The sequence below is a fragment of the Trachypithecus francoisi genome, unplaced genomic scaffold (assembly GCF_009764315.1).
Source record: "Trachypithecus francoisi isolate TF-2019V2 unplaced genomic scaffold, Tfra_2.0 Contig01474, whole genome shotgun sequence".
Lineage (NCBI taxonomy): Eukaryota > Metazoa > Chordata > Mammalia > Primates > Cercopithecidae > Trachypithecus > Trachypithecus francoisi.
The window spans coordinates 13,040,130-13,060,106 of NW_022681435.1; positions in this window are offsets into that span (position 1 = coordinate 13,040,130).

Genomic DNA, 19,977 nt, shown 5'->3' on the forward strand with positions numbered 1-19,977 from the left:
GATGATCTGAGGTGGAACAGTTTCATCCTGAAACCATCCTCCCAACCCCCAACCATCTGTGGAAAAATTGTCTTCTGTGAAACCGGTCCCTGTTGCCAAAAAGTTTGGAGACTGCTGTTCTGCACCCCTAATATCTGCTCTAACATTTGTTGTTTCTTTTTTTCCTGCTTGCTTTAGGTGTTATTTGCTTTTTTCTAGTTTTGTGAGGTGGAATCTTAGGGTACAGCTTTTAACTGATTCTTCTCTATTTATCTATGAATTTAGCACTTTTTAAAAATGTAAACACTGCTTTATCTCAGCATCCCACAAATTTTCTTGTTTTATTTTAGTTTAGTTTTTAGAACTTTTGCTTCCAACTATCATTTATGTGAAAGTATATTATTTAATCTCCTTGGAGGATGCATTTCAGCCATTTTTCCTTATTGATTCCTAGAATAATTACACAGTGGCCTGAGAACATATATTTTATAATTTTTTTAAAAAATCATTAAACTGTATTTTATGGTATAGAATATGATCTAGCCCAGTGAATGTTTTATATGTGCTTAAGAACGATGTGTTTTATGCAGCTATTGGATGGAGCATCTTATAAATGTCAATAGATCAAGTCTCTCCATAGTGTTTTTCGGGTAAAATGTACCTTTACTGATTTTCTGCCTGTGTGATCTGCCAGTTACTGACAGAGGGGTATTGAAGTCTCTAACTAAAGTAGTAGGTGTCTATTTTTCTTTTCATTTTATATATTTTGCATCATGTATTTTGACACTCTTTTTTTAGGTGCATTACCACTTATATTGTTTTGTCCTTTTGGAAAATTGACCCTTTCATCATTATATAATTCTCCTCATTATCACTGATGATTCTTTTTATTCTGAAGGTAGCTTTGTCTAAAGTCAATATAGCTACCCCCAGATTTCTTTTGATTCATGTTAGTATACCATATCTTTTACCTTGACATTACCTTTTTAGCATATTTTTATCAATGAAAAATTTACATTAATTTATTATTTTAATCATTTTAATGTATAAAATTCAATGGCTTTTATTATATTCACAACCATACTTAGTGTAATATTTTAAAGATTTATTCATGTTTTTTCAAGTATCAGTATTTACTTCATTCCTTTTTATGGCCAAATAATAATCTACTGTATATCTATAGAATATTAGGTTTCTCCATCATTTGATGGATTTTTTTATTGTTTTCATTTTTGACTATTGAGATTAGTGTTGCTATGAGCATTCATGTACAAGTTTTTGTGTGAATGTTCATCTTAAATTCTTGATGCATAGATCTGGGAGTGGAATTGCCCAGTTATATGGTAATTCTGTGTTCTAATATTTGAGGAACTGTCAAACTTTTTCCACAATGATGAAACCATTTCACATTTTCACTAGAAATGTATGTGTTCCAATTTCACTGCAGCCTCACGAACACTTATTTTCTGTTTATTATTATTATTATTAAAATTATTATTACAAGTTTCCTATTGGATATGAAGTTGTCCTATTGGACATGGATTTGCTATTTATTACCCTGAGGACTAATCAAACAACATCTTTTTCATGTGCTTGTTGGCTATTTGTATATCTTTTCTGAATAAATTTCTAGCCCAACTCTGTCCATTTCATAATTGGGTTCTTTGTCTTTTAGGTGTCGAGTTATAGGTTTTATGTATTCTCAATACTACAGTATTATCAGGTACATAATTTTAAAATATTCTTACAGTTTTGATCCTTCTTCATCCAAGTTCTCATATGTTGTTTACCTTTTTTTTAGAATACCTAATGTATTATAAATAGCTGTTTTAAATTTTCTGTCCAATAATTTTAACATTTGTGTCATATCTGAGTCTGATTGTGATTCTTATTTTCTGTCGTCTTAATCATAATCATTTTTTTTTAATTTTTGCCTTTTGTTGTGCATTGTGATTTGCCAGGACAAGGCATACAGACCGTCCTACTCTAATTTATTGTCCTGCTGATAAATTACAGCAGGATAATCTGTATCAGCTAATAGAAACTGAGGAAATAGGACTTTGTTGTGAGATTAGAAGTTGGTTTGTGTTTAATATGTATTGTAAGTATGGGTATCAGAGTCTCTAAGATTTTCTAATGTCAGTTTTGTTTTGTTTTTTTCAACTTTCTTGAGTCTTTCCTATATGCTGCTTCTAGAAGTGTCAGCGCTCTTTCTAGTCAAATCCACTGTTATTAAACTGGAGCCCTGTTGTTGTGATGATAAAGTATGGTGGAGAAGAGTGTTCTAGAATATTCTGATTAACTCTCTATCTTTTGGTGGTCCTCAGTCCTAGGGACTTTACCAGATTTTCTGTCCCTACTTCACTTACATAGTGTGTGTCCCTTGCTTCCTACTCTTTTAGCCAGGCACAGTGTTCCCAATACCTTTTTCAGAGCCCTATCCTCTGTTGAATATTTTTCTCCCACTCACAGGAGACAGGAACTCTAGAAGGGGCTGGAGTGGGAAGAAATCTCCTGCAGTCATTGGGATGAGGTTTCAAAAGTATGCTCTGGTGAAGCCGGTGAAATCTTTTCTCCTAGAGTGTAAGCTTTGGCTCTAGAGAAAGGGTCTGGGCATGCTTCACAATGGTTGCTATTCCTCATCCTCTGCCAGAGCCACAAAAGGCACATTCTCTGATTTTCAGCATGACAACCTGGTAGGATTCTTGGAGGGAATGCCCAGGAAAATGTGAGAACTTCTGTAACATCATGACTTGTAGAAGTTTCTCATTTGAAAACTCAGCCTTCATCTATTTGTCAATTACTATTTAAGTGTTCCTACCAGTTTATTGCTCCAGTAGCTTCCAATTCAGATAAGCAGATCTCAAGCTGGATTTCTATGGGTGCACCTGCCTCTCTGGATTTCAGGGTGATAGTTTACCCCACAACTGTGTTCCTCTGATTGGTTTAAGAAAAAGTAGTGAGTTTACAGTTTGTTCAGCTATTTCTTCTTGTAATGATGAAAGAGGCAGCTTCCGAGGTCTTTACGTGTTGTTGCTGACATCAGAACTCTTAAGCTATTTTTCAAGCATAACACTTCTCTCTTTGGAAGATATACTTTCTGCTGAATCCTAGGGAGTCTGTTGTAATTCCCTAGCTGGGTATTTTCAGAGCCTCCATACACTAAATACTTCCTCCACCATCATATAGCCTGGATCAAAGGCCGCAAAAGGTAGAGCAGCTGACCTGTGGCATGGAGCTATTGCATTGTTTAATCTTTCCTTGGAAACTGTGTGAAACCAGCAGCTTTCAGAGTCTACGAAACAGTGGACTGAAGCTATATTCCAAAGTATAATGTGTGTTGTCTCCAAAATAAACAAAGTTCCACCAAATTCTGTGTCTTTTTATTATCAATAGAAGGTATGAGGTGCAGCATCTTAACTTTTATATTGAATCAATGTGTTGGCTTGCCCTGGGAAACTGGAGTTTTGTGTCTTCCACCAGATACGGGGCTTCTCTCCTACTCTCTTTCATCAGTATATTAATTAGCATGATGTTCTTTGCAAGGTCAACATGATTCAGATGACTTTATACCATATGAGTACAGAGAGTGGTATAATTAAAATACCCTTGCGTCCAGACATCAAATATATAAATATATATATATATATATATATTTTGCCATGTAATGGCAACCTGTTTTTTATTTCCCCTCCTCATGTGTACTGAGAAAAAAGTATTTAATAAAGTGATAGCTGTATGCCAAGTATCTGAAGCCAGCCTGACCTGCTCTACTACGCATACAACATGCATTTACAGCAAGTGCAATTGAGATATGACCCGTTTACATTCATTGTTGTCCACACTGTTGAGCATGATCCATTGTTTCTGGAGTGTCCACAGAGGTAAATTAAACATGGCTATGATAAAATAGTCTATCTCTTCATTTAAAAAATATTTGAAGGGATATTAAATTTTGTGACCTTTGTGTTGATTTATTATCATGAATGTGTGTGTATGGGGATTTAATGGGCTTTCACTTGATATTTTTAAGATAACAACTTTTATTTTATGGGGCAACAAATCAATGGGTAGCTTCTACCAGCCACTAGATATATGTATTCCTTTATATTTTAAAATGAAAAGAACTGTAGGGTAGTTGCTTTAGTATTTTTCTTATTGTTGCAATAACTTAATTTGAAGCTTAAAGCAACAATATATTTTTTACAAGTCAGAAATACAAAATGGGTACTATGGGGCTAAAATCAAGGTGTTGACATCAAAATAATTTCCTTTTGAGACTTTGGGAAGAATATATTTTCTTGCTGTCTTCAGCTTCTAGAAGATACTACATTCCTGGGCATGGGTTCCTGCATCACTTTCACCACTGTTTCCATTGTCACATCTTCTTTGTCTCTTACTTTCCTGCTTCATCTTTAGGTATAAGGTCCTTTTTGATCATGCAGAGCTCAGGTGGATAATCCAGGATAATTTTTTTTGTTAAAAACTGCAGTTTAATCAGTTCTAAGTCCCTCTTTCCATGCAAGGTAATCTTACAGCAGGTAGCTCGTCAGGTATGAGCAGAGCAGGAAGGGGCTCCAAATACAATCAATCAAGTGAGTTATCCGGCCAAATATAATGAATAAAGCCTAACGTTATCAATTCCAGAAGCTGTATCATCTTTTATTCAACACTGATATATAGAAGGCTTGGTTTCTCCATTTAGTTTAATAGAGATCTTTATTAAGTCCACGCTTTAAGTAGCCATCTATAAACGACTGGTACCAACTGCGGGTATCTTTGCCACAATATTTAAGTCATGAGTGAGTACCTTATTGTCAGTAGTTTACCATGTAGACAGCCGTTATATTCTACCTTTTTTTTCTTTTTTCTTTTTTTGAGACGGAGTCTCGCTCTCTGGCCCAGGCCAAAGCCCAGTGGCGCGATCTCGCCTCACTGCAAGCTCCGCCTCCCGGGTTCACGCCATTCTCCTGCCTCGGCCTCCTCCTGAGTAGCTGGGAGTATAGGTGCCCGCCACCATGCCCAGCTAATTTTTTTTTTCTTAAGTAGAGACGGGGTTTCACCGTGTTAGCCAGGATGACCTCGATCTCCTGACCTTGTGATCCACCCGCTTCGGCCTTCCAAAGTGCTGGGATTACAGTCGTGAGCCACCATGCCCAGCCTGTATTCTACATTCTTAACATCCTCTCCTAAATGTTTCCCTAGATCCTGTCTGTATATACTAAATAGGCCCAGAGATTTATTTGTTGACTTGGTAATTTCTTCCTAGAGAAGAGTTTATTTTTATTCTCTGGCTAAACTGAGCTACAGGCACTGGATTGCAACAAGAAGGGAGGAAAACTGATGGATCTTTTGGAGAAAAACATCATTTATAAGGCACTTGCTTCTAGTGAGATTATTTTATGGTTCATAGTCAAAGAGTGACTATTCTCCCGCAACAAGGGAGAAGAAAATATTTCAGGGAAATGTGGAGATTCAACATTTTCACGTATCAAAGTGTCCCGTAAGCTTCCAACTGGGTAATGTGTGGAAGCAAGACAAAAGTATACCCTTAGCCTTATAAAAAAAAAAAAAATTATTTACACGTTAATATTTCAAATTAATATAAAATTAACAATAATATTAGGCAATACTCTAAATAAAAATATTTTGATTAAGAGGTAAAGTATCCAGTTGATGATATGTCTTCAGATTGAAGAGTTCTGATTCCTACGAAAAAAGAAACGCACCTAAAGAGATGAAAATAGAATGGGTTTTACAGGTAATAATGATGAAGCTCAGATAAAGGTATTATATAAAATAAGTAAAATTCATAAATAAATAAACTGCAACAGTAAAGGTGAACAACATATGGGATAATGTAAAGAACAAAATTGCCAGTGAGGCAATTCGGAAGGGTTTAATAGAAAACAACTATAAAATCTCTCTCAGAATAAAGGAACAGAAGTAACACATTCAAAAAGTGGGAAAAAAGTTGAAAGAAGTAGAGAACAGTGAATCAATATCAAGTTTAATTCTAAATTTCTAAGGTGGATACCAGAATAATTTGAACTGATATTTAAATATTGTATTTGACATCATAGAAGAACACATTTTCGAAATGTAAATAAGAGGACCATGCTCATGAAGATATTAAACTCTTTAAAAATATTATTTAAAAATAATTTCAAACTTAGAAGTTCATAAAGTGAGACTTGTAAATAGAATAGCATATGCTTTTTACAAACTTAAGTATTGTTAAGTATCCCCTATCCTGCTTCTCTTTCTTCCTCTTCTTTTCATTCCTGTCTTCATCCCCTGATATGGTTTGGCTGTGTCCTCATCCACATCTCATCTTGAATTCCCATGTGTTGTAGGAGGAACCAGGTGGGAAGTAATTGAATCATGTTGGCAGGTTTTTCCTGTGCTGTTCTCATAATAGTGAATAAGTCTCTTCATATCTGATCGTTATTATTAGGGGGCGTTTTCCTGCACAAGCTTTTTATGCTTGCTGCCATCCATGTAAGACGTGACTTACTTCTCCTTGTCTTCTGCCATGATTGTGAAGCTTCCCTAGCCACGTGGAACCGTAAGTCCAGTTAAACCTCCTTCCTTTGTAAATTGTCCAGTCTTGGGTATGTTTTTATCAGCAGCATGAAAATGAACTAATACAGTAAATTTGTACCAGTAGAGTGAGATGCTGCTGAAAAGATACCTAAAAATGTGGAAGCAACATTGGAGCTGGGTAACAGGCAGAGGTTGGAACAGTTTGGAGGGCTCAGAAGAAGACAGAACAATGTGAGAAAGTTTGAAACTTTCTAAAGATTTGTTGAATGGCTTTGAACAAAAGCTTGATAGCGATATGAACAGTAAAGTCCAGTCTGAGGTGGTCTCAGATGGAGGTGAGGAACTTGGGGACTGGGGCAAAGGTGCTAGCTTCCATTAAGGAAAATAACTTATAAAAACAATGTACATTATAAAAACCATTAGAAATTAACATCTATTTAAGTTCAGTTGAGATATAGATCTCATTCCGTTTTCAGCAACTTTTTTACATACATATTTGTATGCGTGTGTGTGTATGTGTGTGGTCTGTGTGTGTGTATGGTTCTATAAAGTTTCCTCACATGTGTAGATTTAAACTGTCCCATCACTACACAGAAACACACTTCTGTTATCTCTCCATCCTCACCTTACTCCCGTAACCCTAAATCCCAGTAACCAGTTATTTATTCTTTATCACTAAAATGTTGCTACTGTGAGAATGCTACATACATGAAATCACACAGTATTTAACCCTTCAAAATTTTTCACCTAGTATAATGTCCTTAAGATCCATGCAGGTTGTTCCATATGTCCATAGTTTGTTTCTTTAACAAATCTGACAGAAAGAAAAGTATCAAAGAAGGGAAAATGAAATAAAAAGAGATAAATCTTTACCAGTTAAAGTTATTTTTTTTAATGTTTGCCAAATTTCAAAATTGTGTGATGATGTCTGTATGTTGCAAGAGTTCCTCCTAGGATCTTGACAATTACAGACATCTTTCTCTCGCCTTTTTTTTTTTTTTTTTTGCAGAAAACTGAGAGCTATTCCTATGTAGATCATTGTGACTATGATTTGCCTAAATTAGAATTAATCTGATTTTACTCAGTGTTAAATGGCAAAGTTTTACTGATTGTAAAATGGCCACTGATGTGGAAAGATATATGATCCTTTAAATTGATTACCAAGAAAAGTAAATTAAAACAATAAAAAGTAAAGAACATTGATCTAAAACAAATGCCAACTCTGAACATCTTTAGGAGATAATTCCTGAGATAAAAGTTTTCCATTTTTCTTTACTTTGTCCATTATTCGTTTATTTAAAATTTTTCTTAGCTTACTGAATTAAACTTATCTACTCTCAGTAGTTCAAAAATTAATTTAAAAATCTAGAAAAATCTAGATGAGTTAGATTTTTTAAAAGATTGTAGTTTGATTAATTCAACTACCTTAGAGAATTTCAGTTATCACAATAGTTATAAATGCTGTCTAAAGATAGACTCGCTGCTAGAAACTTAAGAGAGTCACACTATGATTTAACAATAAAACTGCTTTTGAGTTAGACTAAGCTTATGTAGTTATCAGGCTGAAATATTGCAACAGTTCTGCACATAGGCAAAAGGGAAAGAGTTATCTGTTGCTAATTAGCTGAACCACGTTTCTTCTTCCTTCATTTTTTTCTAATTAATTCTTTTGTTTTAATTTTCTAAGTGCATAAAGAATAAGGTTTGTGGATTTTGTGATCTCAACACAGGGAATAAGTCTACTGAAATCACCAATGCATTGTCCTGTTGTATTTAATAATATAATATATAGCTAATACATATTTAAATGTATTAATGTATAAGCATTGGTTTAAAAAATCCCTACAGCATAATATAAAATCCAATATTTTTCTTATTCACTGTTACCATTATATAATCATATGGACATTTTTTCTGCACTGTTTTAATGAATAAATAATGGCTAATTCTTGTTATTGTTTCAGATTTAGTTGAAATAATAGGTAACACCAAATTTCTATGACAAAAATATCTGAAACAATCATCAAAACATTTGTGTAACTAAGATATTAATTTGCATGAACCAAAATATTTAATTTGCAGTATTATGAGACTGAATACCTAGGGTAAACTTAAATAAATTTAACTTAATCCAATTTATTTCCATTCAGCATCATTTTAAATTTAGAAAAATAGTAAAACTTCAATCAAAACAGGAGCCAATTATATTTTGTGTCAGATTACTCTCTCCATTTTATTCTGTGTTAAGAGGATTTATTTTAGTGTCACTTTCAAAATCATCTTGTTTTGTCATACTTTCATTTGTTAGAGAAGCATTTATTATGATGCATCAAGGTTAACACTATGACAATTACTTATTTAAATTGTTTGTTCCCAGAAGACAGTTTAAATGGCTTTGATGATTCCCATTGAGCTACAATTAAGCATGGTAATTATGTTATATTTTGTTCTATAATGATACAGCTTCCCAAACCTGAAAGATATCATATAAATTAGGAATGGGCATTATAGCTGATAGCATATAAAAACTCTTCAACCTAAGAATTATTAAGATTCTTAATATTTGATAAAGAAAATAGTAAAATTATTATTTAGTATGCTATTGCCAAATATCAAAGTTAACAGAAGAGGCATAGACATTTAGCAGGATTACTTTGATTTCTGTCTTTATCATTCTTAATTTCTGCTCCCTCTCCCTCCATACTCATCTTACACAGCATTGCATTGCAAGACTCTGTCTCCAGTTTTTTCGGTTCTTTGCAGGATTTTCTTCTTTTGTTATATTTCACACACCCAGAATTTTCCTGCTATTTCTTGTGTGATGAATGACACATTTACTTGTCTTTTCCTCTTGAGCTCTAAATCCGTATATCCGCTACTCTAGTAGATACCCTCTCCTGTACTTTCACAAATGCCTTAAAAACTCCTGGTCTCTCCTCCCTCACATATAAGCCTTTCCATTCATCCTGCTAAAAGCAACAAAAATCAAACCCTGAAGATTAATCTCCCTAAAAATAGGTCACCTATATTACCTATTTAAAACTGCCGTAAATCTCCATAACCTTGAATTTAAATAGCTTTGTCAATAAAGCATTTAACAGCCTATACTAGCTACTTCCAACCCAACCACTGAAGATTTTTTCCAATGGTTTTCTATAAATCCAATGAACATGCTAGCAATGACATTATCATTTATCTATGATTCAGGTACATGTTGCTCTTACTTTGTTTTATTTTGGCTATTAATGCACAATAGCTTGCCTTTGATATTTTTTCTGATTATTTTGCCAACTAAATTTTGCTTTTATCTGAGCTGCAACTTGAAATTTACGGTTATTATTCCTCCCAGTTTTATGTTTCATCTTTCTTCCCTGAAAAAAAGCTGTAGTATACAATACTATTATGTCATTATATAAAGCTTTCCATACTTTTTAGTAAAAAAAAGCTAGAAAATTATATAAATTGAACTTAAGTAATTTATATAATATACTCATAACAACATGCATATAAATATATAGAGTGTGTTATACATTGTGTTAGAGCATGTGCATGAATTTGAAATTAGCAAAAATTGAAAATATAGGATACATGGAATCTTCCATTCATCAAATCAGAATATTGCACCAGTACTCCTGTGGACTGTTTTATTTTTCTGTTACTCCTATTGCTATTACGTAAACTAACTTTATATTTTCCTAGATTCTGCTTTTAACCATATTTCTGAATTTTAATTTTTACCATTTTTTTTTTTTTTACAAATTTTAATGTTCAGATCTGAATTCATCACAAATTAGAGATCAGATTATTTAGGTCTTTATATGTTAAATTTGATTCTTAATTGGCAGCATTAATAATTTAAAGGAGTTGATTAAAACAACTATTTACCCTTTTTAAGCTCATTTTAACTTATTTTATATATATATGTAATTACAATAGAAAGTTACTTGTTTGCATCATGGTAAGTCACTTTTAACATTTTCTGAAAGATTTAGTATTTAACCTACACATTTTAGTGTTATTTTCTAAACTTTTGAAATGTAATTTAAATATAAGATTCAATTTTAAAGTTTATAATTTGATGAATTTTGGCATATATTTTAATTTGTGAAGCCTCATTTTGAAATATATAGGGTTTAAGTGAGTGTGGGCACTAAATGGTCATTGTTGCTAAAATACAGAGCAGCAGAGCCAAACACCAAATACATAAGCACTTGTCCACTGCTGTGAAAGAGAGTGAGCACAAGATAGGCCAATTCGATTCCTGCTGTTTTTGAACATATTTTCTGTTTGCTCACATTCAAAATCTTGTTTGTCTTTCTCCCAGTGTTAGAATCCTCCTACAACAATACGTAACTGTCAAAATGCTCCCAATTTGTCAATGTCTAAATCAAATCACGGCTCGTCCTTGGAGTCCTCCTTTATGTCCTCCTAAAGATGCTCTATCATCCATCTTTTAACTCCCATCGTGTGTAAGCTGGCTGTTTTTTTTTGGATTTAACCAACATGATTTTCGGAGGCAACGGTGGAGTTAATGATGTTTTTTTCAATAGAAAATTTAGGAAGTAGCTATAAAAGAACACATATTTATTTGTATTATTCATGTAAATAAATACATGAATCAGTGTATTAGTCACCTCAGGATACCATAACAAAATGCCACAAGCTGGATGGCTAGAACAAGAGGTGTTTGTTTTAACACAGGAAAGCAGGCTAGAATGCCATGATTTAAGTGACAACATTAGATATCTAGTGAAGGCTCTCTCCCTGGCTTGCTGAGGGCCACCTTCTCTTTGTGTCCTCTCATGACCTCTTACCTGTGCATGCAGAGGAAGAGAGAGGGCCCTGGTCTTTCTTCTCTTCCGCTTCTTATAAGCACAACAGTTCTGTCTATTAGAGTCCCACTTTTATGACCACATTTGACCTTAATTACCTCCTTAAAGTTCCTATCTTCAAAACCAGTCACATTGGGAGTTATTCAACATAAGAATTTTAGGTGCATATAACTCAGTCCATAACTATCAGCAATGGGTTTACCTCACTATGTACTTATATTTTTGGTTTACAAATACATATTTTTATTAAATTAACTTTTTCTAATTAGAGAGCCGTCAAACCAGAACAATTTTTCCTGTTTATAACATGACTTATCACTCTGTGTAGCAAACCTTTCCAAATACACTTTGTAGCATGTCCGTCTAAACCATATCACATCTACTTAGCCAATATATTAGCTGAGACCACTGAAAATTAAAACATGTCCTATGGAATCTAGAATGTAAGGTAATACTGGTGTCCAGAAAATAATATTTTTAAAAAATGTATTTAGTTTTCAAAATTGACATATAAAATTTGACGTATTTATTGTGTACAACATGATGTTTTGCAGTATTCTTACAGTGAGAAAAATTAACATCCAGTCTCTTTGCATTTTTCAAAAATATCATGTTCTGTCATTAGCTATAGTCACCATGCTGTACAGTAGATCTCAAACTTATTCCTCCTGTCTAACTGTTAATACACATCCTTTGACCAAAATCTCCATAAGCCCCCTCCTCCCTAATCACTCAGCCTCTGGTTACCACCATTCCTTTCTCTTCTTCTATAAGATCAACTTCGTTAGATTTCACATGTGAATGAGTTCGTGTAGTATACGTTTTTCTGCACCTGGTTTATTATACTTAACACAAGATCCTACAGGTTCATCCATGTTGTAGCAAACAACATAATTTTATTCCTTTTTATAGCTGAATAATATTCCATTGGATATAAACAAGATTTTATTTTCCTAGTTATCTGTTGATTCAACACACTTAACTATTAGTTTGATTCCATATATTGGCCATTGTGAATAGAATCGCAATAAATATGCAAGTGCAGATATCTCTCTGACATACTTATTTTATTTTGTATGCATATATACCCAAAAATGGGATTGTTGGATCATATGGTAATTCTATTTTAATTTTTTGAGAAGCCTCCATAACATTTTTCATAAATGCTATTCTAATTTACATTGCCACTGGTAATATGCAAGTGTTCCCTTTGTATCCACATTCTCACAAATACCAGTTCATCTTTAGTGCTTTTTGACAATAGCCACTGTAACAAGAGCAAGGTACTGTTTCATTGGGGTTTTCATTCCATTTCTTTGATGTTGAGGATTTTTTACATGTGTATGTTGCCATTTGTATGTCTTCTTTCAAGAAATATATATATTCAGATCTTTTGCCCATTTTAAAAATTGGGTTATTTGGTTTTTTTTGTTGTTGTTGTTTGTTTTTTTGATGTTGAGTTGTTTACATTCCTTGCATATCTTGAACATTAACCGCTTATTAGATACATAGCTTACAAATATCTTCCCCCATTCTTTAGGTTGTCCCTTCATTCTTTCACTGTTTCCTTTGCTGTACATGAGCTTTTTAGTTTGATGAAATCCCAGTTGTCTATCTTTGTCTTTGTTGCCTGTACTTTTGAGCCATAACCAGAAAATCATCGCTAAGACCAATGTCATGAAGATTTTCCTGTGTGTTCTTCTAGTAGATTTATATTTTGGGTCATAAATTAAAGGCTTTAATCAATTTTGGGTTGGTTTTGCATGTAGTGATTTCACTCTTCAGCATGTGAGCATCTGGTTTCCCAATGTCAATTATTGAAAAACCTGTCATTTTCCCATTGTATATCCTTGGTACGTTTGCTGAAATCAATTGGCTATAAATGTGCAAATTTATTTCTGGGCTCTCTATGCTGTTCCATTGGTTTGTCTATCTGTTTTTAATGCAAGTACTATGCTATATTGCTTACTAATAGAGTTGTAGTATATTTTCAAGTCGGCTAGGGTGATACTTCCAACTTTTTCTTTTTGCTCAGGATTACTCTGACAATTTGGGTACATTTTTAGATTATTTTTTATTTATGTGAAGAGTGCCATTGGTGTTTTAATATGAATTACATTTAATCCATGTGTCACTTTGGGTAGTATAGACATTTTAATAATGTTAATTTAACTTTAATTAATTATTAAACTTTAAATACATCAGTCAAGTTAGGCACACACAAAACAAACAAATTAAATGAATAAGTAAAACAAAAAGGAAATCTGCTAGGGATTTGATTAGAATTACATAGAGACTACAGATTAGTTTGGAAAAACTCCCAATTCATTTAACATGACATAAAAATTTAGTTATTTGTTTTATTTTAATCTATTCAATAATAAAATATACTTTTGTGTGTAGAAATTGTATTAGTCCATTCTACTATGAAGAAATACCTGGGACTAGGTAATTTATAAAGAAAAGAGGTTTAATTGACTCACAGTTCCATATGGCTGGTGTGGTCTCAGGAAACTTATAATCATGGTGGAAGGCACCTCTTAACAGGGCGGCAAGAGAGAGAATGAGTGACGGCAGGGGGAATGCCAGACACTTACAAAACTGTCAGATCTCATGAGAACTCACTATCACGAGAACAACATGAGGGAAACTGCCCCCATGATTCCGTTACTCCTACTGAGTCCCTCCCAGGATAGATGAGGACTATGGTATTACAATTCAAGATGAGATTTGAGTAGGGACGTAGCCAAACCCTGTCAGAAATATTGACATTTTTATTGATTTGTGTTGATTTTAGAATTTTTATAAATTATCAATTTTAACATGTTATGTTTTTACTTGTTGCTGATATATACAAATACAATTGCTATCAGTATTTTGACATTGATTTTTCTACTGTGGCATTACTCTAACTTTAAAAACTGATCCTGTGTCAGGGTTCTTGTCCCCCAGATATTTATATGCCTTACTTCCTCGTTTAATTCATGTCTCAGTTCAAATGCCATCTTTTCAAATATGGTGTCCTTAAAACGATTTTAGTTGACCGCATTTCTATTGACTATACTTTATTTTTTATAATAGAACTTATAACTTAGCAATATATTATAAACCTGATATTTTTGTCCCTCTAACTCAACAAAATACAAGTTCAGTACGGTCAATGACTTTGTGTTGTTCTCCACTATATTCCCCAGAGTCTAGTGCTGGAATATAATAAGGATTCAGTTACTATTTTCAGTCAGTAATTTAATGTCTGTGTTCCTGTGGTCAGTTCAAAAAAGGACACATATTTATCTCATAATTTTCAGGCTGTTTGTTTTAAGAGTCAATCCTAAGCAGTGTATAGAATAAAAAATAAATACACTTTTGAGCGAATGATGAGAAATGCTTTTGGAAAGAAATAGACAAATAAAAAGTCAAGTATTTTCCTTTTCTGAGTTTCAATATAATTAAAAATATGAATAAATCATTCATCTAAGTGAGTAAATATACACATTATTATAAAATAAAGTATGAAACTAAAACATCTAAGTTTTAGTTTACTCCTGTAGTTACAGCACTTTTGGAGGCTGAAGCCAGAGCATCTCCTGAGGCCAGGTGTTTGAGACCAGCTTGGGCAACATGTCAAGACCCCATCACTACAAAACATTACAAAATTATTTAGGAATGATGGCATGAACCTAGGCATTTGAGGCTGTAGTGAGCTATGATCACACACTTTACTCCAGCCTGGGTGAAAGTGCAAGACCTTGTCTCTGAAAAAGAAACAAACAAATCGCAGGCAAATAAGTTAAAAACCAAGGATTGAGCAATAGTGAATATATGTGCTATGTATCTGTAACCTCAGTGGATATATCAATATTTAAGCATTTGAGAACCAAGACAAAAACAGAAATCAAAATATAAATGTCCACTGAAATATCATAAAGAAATATTAGAGAATAATGACCTGCAAAAGTCATGTTCTTAAAATTGTTTAATGAGTGCTAATTAATATATCTAGAACAAAATATCAGTAACTTCATTAAACATAATGACTATTCAGTCATGAAACGTATAAAATTTCCTGAAAGCATTGTGAACGCTATTACTGAAGAACTTGAAGGCAAAAAACACTAGTTGTTATATAAGTTACTGAAATACTTTGTACAAAAGTATTGATTCACTAGCAAAAAAATGCAAACAATTCAGTTTGGTAGAATAACGATAGCGTAATATATGTATAAGACATTTAGAAAGCGATTGTATTTTAAGTTCATAAAATATATCATCCAAGCATATTTCTTAGGTTCCCTTGGTGGTAATACAAAACTATTGCACTTCCTGTGATGCCAGAAGTCATCATAAAATTCCATCTGAATCAGCTACCAATTTTTAAGAAGGTGACTACTAGTGCTACCATCCATATGACTAAATTAAGTAGCTCTTTACACATTTAAGAATAATATTAGCATAATTTCATCCTTAATATCTTAAATTTATGATAGAACATCAAGAACCACTATTGTCCACAGTTAATTAAAATTTTAGCTATATTTTTCATCATCTAGAGCCACACCTAATATTAAAAGGTCTTAAAAACTTCTGAATATTAGACTGCCATTTGATATACTACACAAGAAGGAAAATATTCAATTTCAGATTTCCTCTAAACATATTCAGAAATAAGAGCAAATGATCTCAAAGATATTCACTGTTATCTCAAGTAGCAACAACTCAAAAATAATTTAATGTGAGATGAAAAGTTGTGTACTCCTCCCCACTACAAATTAAAAGATTCAATAACTAAAGCCTGCATGCTTTTTTCATATGTTGTTCAAATAAACTAACAAGCTGCTACACTTTTTTATCTTTATTTTCAACTTGTATTATTGCAGCACTGTTCATAATAGCCAAGATTTGAAAATAACCCAAGTGCCCATCGACAGATGAATGAATAAAGAAAATGTGGCACATATACACAGTGTAGCACTAGTCAACATAAAAAATGATGTCCTATCCTGTGCAACAATGTGGTTGTAACTGGAGATCTTTATGTTAAGTGAAATAGGCCAGGCACGGAGAAGCTTTGCATGTTCTCACTTATTTGAAGGAGATAAAGATTAAAACAACTAAACTCATGGAGACAGGTAGAAGAATGGTTACTACAGCCTGGGAAGGATAGTTGGGGAGGAAGGTGGAGGGGACATGGAGAGAGAGAATGGGTACCAAGAGAAATAGACATAGTGAATAAGACCTAGTAGTTGCTAACACTACAGGGTGACTATAGTAAAAAAAATAAATTATACAGTAATAATAACTAAAAGAGGGTAATTGTATTATTTGCAACATAAAGACTTAATGCTTGAGGAGATGTATACCCCATCTACCGTTATGTGATTATTAGGCATTGCATGTGTATGTCAAAATACCTCATGTAATCCGTAAATATGTACACTTACTATATACCCACAAAAATTAAAATTAAAAAAAAATAAAGCTTGAATGGAGTGAAATCACTGCTAAAATCATTGACAAATGAAAGTATAATAAATATTAAAAAGGATTAAATATCAGATCAAAATTTTTTAAAAGCCTCAAAAATTATCTCCAATGTTTACAATTACTAAGAACCAGATTTCAGTAATAGATAACATATATATATATATATATATATATATATAAATTTGATGGAAGAGATTATATTTTGTTTCTTGTATTTTACTTTCAATAGGTCAAAGCATTTTTTTTCAAAAAGTACACATTTTAAAATGAGACTTTTGATGAAATGTTTGACATAGGTGAATGAATATTCCGCTTCAAACCTGGACATGTAGGTTTGAAGCAGAATATTCATTCGATTATGTCAAACATTTCATCAAACGACTCCAGAGTTTATTAACAGGGTATATTACTTTCCTATTGCTGCTGCAAAAAATTCCTTCAGATTTGGTGGCCTAAAACAACACAAAATTATTATCTTACAGTTGTTGAGGTTAGAAGTCAAAACTGGGTCTCACTGGGCTAAAATCTTGGTGTTGGCATAAAGGTGAGTGAGTTCCAGAGGCTTAATGGGAGAACCTGTTTCCTTGAACTTTCTAGGTACTAGAAGATTTGGGTATTCTTTAGCTTACGAACCACCCAGCCTTCAAAGCACCCTGAACTATCTGCTTCTATCTTCACATTGCCTTCTCCTACTCTGACTTACATGTTTCTCTATTTCATTTATAAAGACCCTTATAATTATATGATACCCACCCAGATAAACCAGATAATCTCCCCATACCAAGATCCTTAGGTAATCACATTTCAAAGTACTATTTTCCATGTAAAGTAACACAACTTTCAGATTCCAAGGATTAGGACATGAACATCTTTGGGAACCATTACCGTGTAGTAGAAGTTTGAATAGATTCCTTTATCATTCTGAGATGTGAATATGGGGTGTTAGTATAAACATAAGGTTGCTTTCAAGATTGAATGAGAATGAAATAATGTGTTAAAAAGTGCCTTTCAGTTGTGCACCAGCACACAAATGCTTTTCCTCATGATTGTCATCAGGGAATTGAAAACCGTTTTTTATATGTTTAGCTTGAAACCAGAAAAAATCTGCTTATAATCTATATTAATTAATGGAGAGAAATAAAGCCTTGATTTTTATCTATTTATGAAGAATGTTTATGTATTGATGATAATTTTACCTATTCACTAATATCAGAAACAAAAAGCACAATGAAAAAAGGAACATACACATTTTTTCCTGAAGTGCTGTGTGATTTTTTTTAAAAGAGTATTGCTTAACTTTGTCCTTGAACTTGCTGCTCTCTCTTATGTAAATGCATTTGTGCTGGATTTGATTTATGAGTCATTGATGGAAGCTATGCACTGTAACACACAACATCAAGGTAACATCTTCTTGCCCATTTAATTCACAATGGAAATTTGGAACATAACATAGGAACTTTAGATTCAAGGGCAGAAAAGATAGTAAGGTCCAACAGGAACCTATACACTCATTTTCTAACTCCTGTTTCATCCTGAACATCACTATTTTTCCCTAGGAAGAAGTTATACATAATAATTTTTCCTTGATTTTCTCTGTTACAATGGTTACTTTATTTTTTCATTACTTCTAGTGATAATTACAATTTTCATCACATTTTTATGTTTCTTAATATCTAACCACTCTAATTTTCACTTTTGGATGACATGGCAACTTTCATCCTTTTTTTATTTTCATTTTAGAAAGTATTGATTTCATCATTTTTAATCAAAATATAATATTGATTCAAAAAGCTTTTCATGGATTCCAAAATGTGTAAGTCCTTGAAAATTAGCTTTAAACTTTAGCAAACATACAAAAAACACTATATATGTATATATATATAGAGAGAGAGATGAATGTCTGTGCCAATATTTGTCAATAACAATGGAATGTTGCACAATTTCTTTTTATTACAATTTTTCCAGTTAAAAAAAAAAGTAAATTTGGTATTATTAGTTTTATTTGATTTTTAGAAGGCAGTTTTTAGAGGGTATAGCATTAGGGAGAGGAAAGCTTTTATATTTCTCTGGGCTCTGCTGATATTATAAGGTTCTAGAAGCAGTGAGATGTGTTGGTGATAGGTCTTGAAAAGAATAAATATCCCTTTGTTCATTTTCTCAAAGTCAAAAATATGTATTGTTTTCTTCCCTATTTTTCTTTCAATAAAATCATAATTTCCTCAGTTTGAAAGAGGGCCTTCTATGACAGACATTTTTCTTGGGTATTCAAACTTCTCAGCTTTGTCTTTATGTCTAGAAATATACCTATCTCAAACATCAGGATCCAGTTCAGTTCTAATACATGATCACAGGCTGCTAGTTTGTGCCTCTATGTAACTATGCAACTTAATAAGCCAAACAATCAGGTCCTGGTGCCACTTATGCAACTATAGTGATCCCTCAGGTCAACACACACAGACACATGCAAAACTGTTTTTGTTTGTTTGTTTGTTTGTTTGTTTGTTTGTTTCAGAAGAGCTTTGAGTTGAGGGTTCAACTAGCTGAATATCTACCATCTGTCCTTTCCTTCCTTTCTCCCTTTCTTCACCTTCCTTTTCCCCCTCCCTCCCTTCATCCTGCCTTTCTGCCTTCCATCCTTCCCTCCTCCCTCTCTTATTTCCTCTCTCCCTCTCTCCCTTTCTTTCTTACTTTCTTTCCATGGTTAATTGATCTTATACCCTACTATCTAGTAACATACCATGCCACAATCAAAGTAAATGTGAATAATTGTGATGGCACCATGTCATACAGATGACAAGTGTCACGTTTCCACTTGAAGAAAGGAAGTCTTCAATGAGCTCATTAAATAGGTAAGTAACCCAATCCAGGAATCTGCTTCATGGAGCATTTATGTGCATTATGCAAACCTCCACATAGCATTGATCTCTTGAAAAACATTTTCCCAGTTTTGCATTAAGGATTATGCAACCCACAGACAATGAGTGAAAACTGTGTTCTATTATTCCATTACTAGAAAAGTTTGTAAAATGTTGGTATATTTTCTCATTAAATGATTCTTAGACTTCAGCATTGCAGTGATACTTTTCTGTGGATTATTGTTGTGGGATGGGGTTCAATATCAAATTCAAGTTCTACA